Below are 7,962 nucleotides of genomic sequence, written 5' to 3'. Positions count from 1 at the left end.
ACTAATGAGGACTTTTATAACTCATGTAAACAATACTGTTATACTGCACCTCAGCTTTCCTCTATTTGTGGCCTTTATGAGGACTCAGAGTCTTGGTTTGAATCTGATTCATTTGAGGAACCAAGAGGGGGAAATGTCGCATCTGAAGCTGAACTAGTTATTCCATATAGTAAAACATTAGACTCCATTGCATGGAGGATCTCAGTAAGCTACAGTAAATGGTTCATCATTTGAATCAGATTCAGTTGTATTGTGTATGCCAATGGATGATGTGAGACAGAACAGTAATTGGATACCAGAAAATATGAATAACAGTGAGTTTTGGCCTCCTTCAGTGTTCTGGATGGAAGGCGTACCTCGCAAAGTGACTCTGTGTGAACAAAAGGAAATATAAAGAAATAATATTTACAGCTAAACGTGTCCAAGTATCTTATAGGAATGAAGTCAGGCCATGGAAATCCACACCTGTGATGGAGAAACATTGGATCAAGGGACTTCGTGTGGAAACAACTAAGAGCGAAACCTGGTACAGAAGCTGAATCCTGCACATAGAATTAATAACTTAACTTTGTGTATCCTATTGGTATGGTTCTAAGATCGCTAATTGCCCTGTTTTAATTAATTGTGTATTAATAAACCGTTTGCCCTGAGTTGCTGTTCCTGATGTCTTTGTGATGTGACTCCACACACTCTCCTCCTTTATACTACAAATATATCAATAGCTACCAGACCCCCCGTCCGGTAGTTACTAAAGGTGGTGGCAGCGGCACGCTATCATAGAATTAATCCAGTTGCCGTGAACAAGAAGGTTCATTACATTATTAATCACATTAGTACAAGCTTGTGTAACTAGAGCTCCTGCTGCTCTGCTCCTGCTGGTGGAAGGGGTGGAGGTGGGGACAGCGTGTAGTCTCCTCCTGTTGCAGGGAACTGGTGCTTCTCCTTCTCCTCCTCTTCCTGGAGAATGGGGCAGTTGACCACGAAGTGGCCCCACTCCCCACAGGCAGTGCACCAGTTCACGGCCTCAAGTGCGCTGAGGTATGCTTCCCAGCTGCCCTTCGGTCGTCCCTCCTCCTCCTCTCCAGGGCAGGGGCAGTTGACGACGGAGTGGCCCCCTTTCCCGCAGGAAGGGCACCAACTTGAAGCCTCAACCAGGCGAAGGTAGCCATCCCAGCGTCCACTCCTGAGCTTCCCTCTCTTGAGCTGTGGACGCACCGACTCCCCGCTCTTGGGTTGTGGATGCACCGACTCCCCCCTCTTGGGCTGTGGACGTTCGGGCTCCTCCCACTCAGACGCAGGGCATTCGGGCTGCTCCCACTCAGGCGCTGGAGCCTGCTTCTTCACCTTCTTGGCACCACCACTCCTTCCCTTCTTCGGGACCAGCAGTAACACCTCCTGTCATGGAGGGGGTTGATCGGGTGCTTTATGCCCAACCTCGTCGACGGCAAAGCACTACTCCTCCCTTTTGAGGCAGGTGAGGCTAGTTTCCTGATCCCCCTGCGGAGATGGTACGGCTTTCAGGTGGAGCCACTCCTCCATGGTCTCCACCTCACCTCGATTGAAGGCCTGCACGAAGAGGGGGTCTTCGTATGGGCACACATCAGGGAGGTGCCCATACTCCAGGCAGGCGAGGCACCATGTAGCCCCTCCTTCCTTCAACTCCCTCTGATGCTCATGCCACCTCTTCATGTAGTCATTCACTTTATCCATTTTTTTCCCCTCCAAACACAAAAACACTATTCGAAAAAAACGCCCTTTGCTGTTCCTGGCCCGGCTCCTGGAGGCGTTGTTTGTCCCACGCAGGACACCATATGTGGCCGAGATGTTATTATTATTATTATTTATTTCTTAGCAGACGCCCTTATCCAGGGCGACTTACAATCGCAAGCAAATACAAATACATTCAAGTGTTACAATATAAGTCATACAATAAAAACAAGAAATACAATAATTCTCAGTGTGACAAACCACAATTCAATAATACAGCAGATAATAGTGAAAGTTACATCAGGATATGATTAAATAGTGATAGTTACATCAGGATATGATTAAGTACAAAATACTACAGATTAAACACTTGGCAGATTACAATAATCTGAGGTACAGGATTAAATGCAGTAAAATAGGGGGCAGATAAGAGCAAAATAAAGCATATTTAAATGAAGGGTGATAGTGTCCCAGGATACAACAGAGGAGTTCTACAGGTGCTGTTTGAAGAGGTGAGTCTTAAGGAGGCGCCGGAATGTGGTCAGGGACTGGGCAGTCCTGACATCTGTAGGAAGGTCATTCCACCACTGCGGAGCAAGGGTGGAGAAGGAGCGGGCTCTGGAGGCAGGGGAGCGTAGCGGAGGTAGAGCCAGTCTTCTAGTGCAGGCGGAGCGGAGAGGTCGAGTGGGGGTGTAGGGAGAGATGAGGGTCTGGAGGTAGCTGGGTGCAGTCTGATCAAGGCATCTGTAGGCTAGTACAAGAGTCTTGAACTGGATGCGAGCGGTGATCGGGAGCCAGTGGAGCGAGTGGAGTAGTGGAGTAGCGTGGGCGAAGCGAGGTAGAGAGAACACCAGGCGAGCAGCAGAGTTCTGGATGAGCTGGAGCGGACGGGTGGCGGACGCAGGGAGGCCAGCCAGGAGGGAGTTGCAGTAGTCTAGGCGGGAGAGTACCAGGGCCTGGACCAGGAGCTGGGTAGCATAGTTGGTGAGGAAGGGTCGGATTCTTCGGATGTTGCTCAGGAAGAATCTGCAAGTGCGTGCCAGAGTGGAGATGTGCTGGGAATAAGAGAGGCAGGGGTCCAGGGTGACTCCAAGGTTCTTAGCTGAGGAAGAGGGAGAGAGTGTGGTAGATTCCAGAGGAACAGAGATAGAGAGATCAGAGGAGGGGGAGGAGGAGGGAAAGAAAAGGAGGTCAGATTTAGAAAGGTTGAGTTTGAGGTGATGAGAGTGCATCCAGGAGGAAATAGCAGACAGACAGGTAGAGATACGGGAGGAGATGGTGGAGTCAGAGGTGGGGAAGGAGAGGAAAATCTGAGCATCATCAGCATAGAAATGGTATGAGAAACCATAGGATGCGATGAGGGGGCCCAGGGAGCGGGTGTAGAGAGAGAACAGGAGAGGACCCAAGACTGACCCTTGGGGGACTCCAGTTAAGAGAGGGTGAGGTGTGGAGGTTGCTCCACGCCAGGTTACCTGGTAAGTGCGGTTGGAGAGGTAGGAGGAGAACCAGGCCAGAGCAGTGCCAGAGATCCCCAGGTCAGCAAGAGATGATAGTAGAATAGAGTGATCAACAGTGTCAAAGGCAGCAGAGAGGTCGAGGAGAATTAGGACAGAGGAGAGAGAGGCAGCTCGGGCACACTTAAGGGAGTTGGTGACAGACAGGAGGGCGGTTTCAGTGGAGTGAGCAGAGCGGAAGCCAGATTGGAGAGGGTCAAGCAGAGAGTGGTTGGACAGGAAAGCAGAGAGCTGGCGGTGTACAGTCCGCTCGAGGGTTTTGGAGAGGAAGGGTAGGAGGGAGACAGGACGGTAGCTCTGGAGGGAGGTGGGGTCGAGGGTAGGTTTTTTGAGGAGGGGAGTGATAGAGGCTTTTTTGAAGGCAGAGGGGAAGATGCCAGAAAGTAGAGAGGTGTTGAGGAGGGAGGAGATGAAGGGGAGTAGAGCAGGAGCAGCAGCTTGAAAGAGGTGAGTGGGGAGGGGGTCCAAGGCACACGTGGTGGGTTTGTGACCCTGGAGCAGGGAGGAGAGGTCAGAGTCTGAGAGGGGCAAGAAGGTGGAGAGGGAGGGCGAGTTAGTAGGGGATGTAGTGGGTGTAGGGGTTGGAGCAGGAGGGGGTGCGGGGGAGGGAGAGGTGTTAAAGAGTTTGCTGATATCTGAGATTTTAGAAGAGAAGAAGGAGGCAAAGTCGTCAGGGGAGATAGAGGAGGGAGGAGGAGGGGGGGAGGGTTTAGGAGGGAGGAGAAGGTAGAGAATAGTTTACGTGGGTTGTTAGTGGAGGCTTGGATTACAGATTGGAAATAAGCACATTTAGCAGAGGAGAGAGTAGAGGAGAAGGAGGAGAGGAGAGTGCGGTAAAGGTCTAGGGCAGCAGGGAGTTTGGTTCTCTTCCATTTCTTTTCAGCAGATCGCAGTGTGATTCTTGCCGAGCGGAGCACAGAGGAGAGCCAGGGATGGGGAGGGGAGGGGCGAGCAGGTCGGGAGGTGAGGGGACAGAGGGAGTCGAGGGAGGAGGTGAGCGAGGAGAAGAGGATGGAGGTAGCAGAGTCTACGGAGAGTTGTGAAAAGGAGTCGATAGGAGGGAGGTGAGAGAGAGCAGTCGAGGCAAGGACAGAGGGGGAGAGAGAGCGGAGGTTACGGCGAGAGGTGACAGTGGGGGTAGGAGGAGCAGGGAGAGGGGGGAGAGACAGAGAAAAAGAGATGAAATAGTGATCAGAGAGGTCCAGGGGGGTGACAGAGAGGTTGGAGGGGCAGCAGGCCCTGGAGAAGGTGAGGTCCAGTTGACGGCCAGCTTTGTGGGTAGGAGGGGACGGAGAGAGACAGAAGTCGAAGGAGTGAAGGAGAGGGAGGAATCCAGCAGAGTGGCTGGGGTTGGAGAGATGGATGTTGAAGTCACCCAACAGGACAGTCGGGGTAGACAGAGAAGGGAGGGAGGAGAGTAGATAGTCGAGTTCATCCAGAAAGTGAGTGAGAGGCCCAGGGGGGCGGTACAGAACAATGAGCAGGAGTTGACAGGGAGAGGTTAGTTGGACTGCATGAAATTCAAAGGTAGTGACAGAGAGTGAGGTGAGATCGGAGGGGACAGAAAAGAGTAAGGAGGGTGAGACGCGGGGTATGGGACAGGACGTAGAGAGAGGACAGGGCAGCAGGAGTAACAGTGTTATCAGGGGACAGCCAGGTTTCAGTGAGAGCAAGGAAATCGAGCGAGAGGTGGGAGGCAAAGGCAGAGATGAAATCAGCTTTGTTAGCAGAAGAGTGACAGTTCCAGAGTGCACCAGAGAGTGTGCGGGAGGGGGGGAGAGGCAGAGAAATGAGGTTAGAGGGGTTGGAGGAGCAACAGCGGAGGGAGGGCAGAGGACGAGGACGGGAGGACAGAACAGGGATGTGAGAGACAGTCATAGCAGGACAAGCAAGACAAAAGGCACAGTAGGAGCAGTGGGGTGGAGGATACAGACCTGACTAGTAGATGGCTTCTTCCAGAGCGCTGTTAGGTGTGGATCTATTCGACCAGTGTCTTAGCGCAGGCCTCCCCTTGCTGGACTCCCACAGCTAGACTCCCGGCTCTTTTGTTGAGGCTCTTCGGTTTGCTGGCGCTTCTTGCTGGCGCTAAAATAAGCTGCTTGAATATTTGAATGTTGCTGCGATGATGTCATGGACCAGGAAGGAACGACACATAAACATGAATGGGCGGTTGAAGCTGAACGCAACAGTGCACAGCGTTTTATTAATTAATAAAACAAAATGTTTAAACAAACAGACAAAAAGGCACAAGGGCCAAACAAATAAACAAATAAGGTTTAGCAGTTGTTTTTAAGTTTCATTTTCTCTCTCTGCTCTCACTCCTAATACACTCTCCCCTGAGGGTAGAGAGCTGCAGGTTTATATACAGTGACCATCTCCCGATTATCAACAATTAATCAATGAATTAACTCGGGAGATGGTCACCGTCTGCATGCGTTTAGTAAGGATGCGTGACTGTCAGCTAGCTAAATAATCAGTAGTTGATCAGTCACGAATCCTCAGGAGGTTTCTAAAATCTAAAACAATAACAAAAGACATGGCGCTTTTATCCACGCTGCAAACAATACACATATCAAAATAGTGCATATATATATAAAAATTACCCTCCCGACCTGTGAGGGCGCTAAGTAACGGGAACAGAGTACCCTGAACTACTTGGCCTGACACTTCGTTCCGAGGGTTAAAAGGAAGTCGGTCACGTAGAAAAGAGACGGCGCTTCGGTACACTAACTCATCAACCCGGAAGGGAAATGATGTGGCAGCTGCGGATTGGAGAAGCGGCTGCAATCGTTTACCAAGGGGTCATGAGTGATGGTATAAATACGGGTTGAAGCGATGTTATCTGTTCCTTTGTTTTGGTTTATGAAAAGTGACCCGGAAGGACCTGTGTTTAGTGTATCTGTATCATGAGTGTTTGTTTTGTCTATTTGTTGCTATATATATATATATATATATATATATATATATATATATATATATATATATATGCCCACTCCTTCTCCACCCTTGCTCCGCAGTGGTGGAATGACCTTCCTACAGATGTCAGGACTGCCCAGTCCCTGACCACATTCCGGCGCCTCCTTAAGACTCACCTCTTCAAACAGCACCTGTAGAACTCCTGTTTGTATCCTGGGACACTATCACCCTTCATGTAAATGTGCTTTATTTTGCTCTTATCAGCCCCCTATTTTACTGCATTTAATCCTGTACTTCAGAATACTGTAATCTGCCAAGTTTTTAACCTGTAGTACTTTGTTTCTGCTAAGAAATAAATAATAATAATAATAATAATAATAATAAATATATATATATATATATATATATATATATATATATATATATATATATATATTATTATTATTATTATTATTATCATTATTTATTTCTTAGCAGACGCTCTTATCCAGGGCGACTTACAATCGTAAGCGAAAACATTTCAAGTGTTACAATACAAGTAATACAATAAGAGCAAGAAATACAATAACTTTTGTTCAAGCAAAGTACAAGTGTGACAAACCACAATTCAATAATACAGTAGATAATAGTGATAGTTACATCAGGATATGATTAAATAGTGAAAACTGCTGTTCACAAATGCTCTCCATCCAACCTCACTGAGCTCGAGCTGTTTTGCAAGGAGTAATGGGCAAATATTTCAGTCTCTCGATGTGCAAAACTGATAGAGACATACCCCAAGCGACTTACAGCTGTAATCGCAGCAAAAGGTGGCGCTACAAAGTATTAACTTAAGGGGGCTGAATAATTTTATATATATATATATATATATATATACAGTGCCTTGCGAAAGTATTCGGCCCCCTTGAACTTTGCGACCTTTTGCCACATTTCAGGCTTCAAACATAAAGATATGAAGCTGTAATTTTTTGTGAAGAATCAACACAATCAGAAGTGGAACGAAATTTATTGGATATTTCAAACTTTTTTAACAAATAAAAAACTGAAAAATTGGGCGTGCAAAATTATTCAGCCCCCTTAAGTTAATACTTTGTAGCGCCACCTTTTGCTGCGATTACAGCTGTAAGTTGCTTGGGGTATGTCTCTATCAGTTTTGCACATCGAGAGACTGAAATTTTTGCCCATTCCTCCTTGCAAAACAGCTCGAGCTCAGTGAGGTTGGATGGAGAGCATTTGTGAACAGCAGTTTTCAGTTCTTTCCACAGATTCTCGATTGGATTCAGGTCTGGACTTTGACTTGGCCATTCTAACACCTGGATATGTTCATTTGTGAACCATTCCATTGTAGATTTTGCTTTATGTTTTGGATCATTGTCTTGTTGGAAGACAAATCTCCGTCCCAGTCTCAGGTCTTTTGCAGACTCCATCAGGATTTCTTCCAGAATGGTCCTGTATTTGGCTCCATCCATCTTCCCATCAATTTTAACCATCTTCCCTGTCCCTGATGAAGAAAAGCAGGCCCAAACCATGATGCTGCCACCACCATGTTTGACAGTGGGGATGGTGTGTTCAGGGTGATGAGCTGTGTTGCTTTTACGCCAAACATAACGTTTTGCATTGTTGCCAAAAAGTTCGATTTTGGTTTCATCTGACCAGAGCACCTTCTTCCACATGTTTGGTGTGTCTCCCAGGTGGCTTGTGGCAAACTGTAAACAACACTTTTTATGGATATCTTTAAGAAATGGCTTTTTTCTTGCCACTCTTCCATAAAGGCCAGATTTGTGCAGTATACGACTGATTGTTGTCCTATGGACAGAGTCTCCCA

Source organism: Acipenser ruthenus, chromosome 30 (genome assembly GCF_902713425.1).
Source record: "Acipenser ruthenus chromosome 30, fAciRut3.2 maternal haplotype, whole genome shotgun sequence".
Classification (NCBI taxonomy): domain Eukaryota; kingdom Metazoa; phylum Chordata; class Actinopteri; order Acipenseriformes; family Acipenseridae; genus Acipenser; species Acipenser ruthenus.
Note: the sequence above shows the minus strand (reverse complement) of the source record.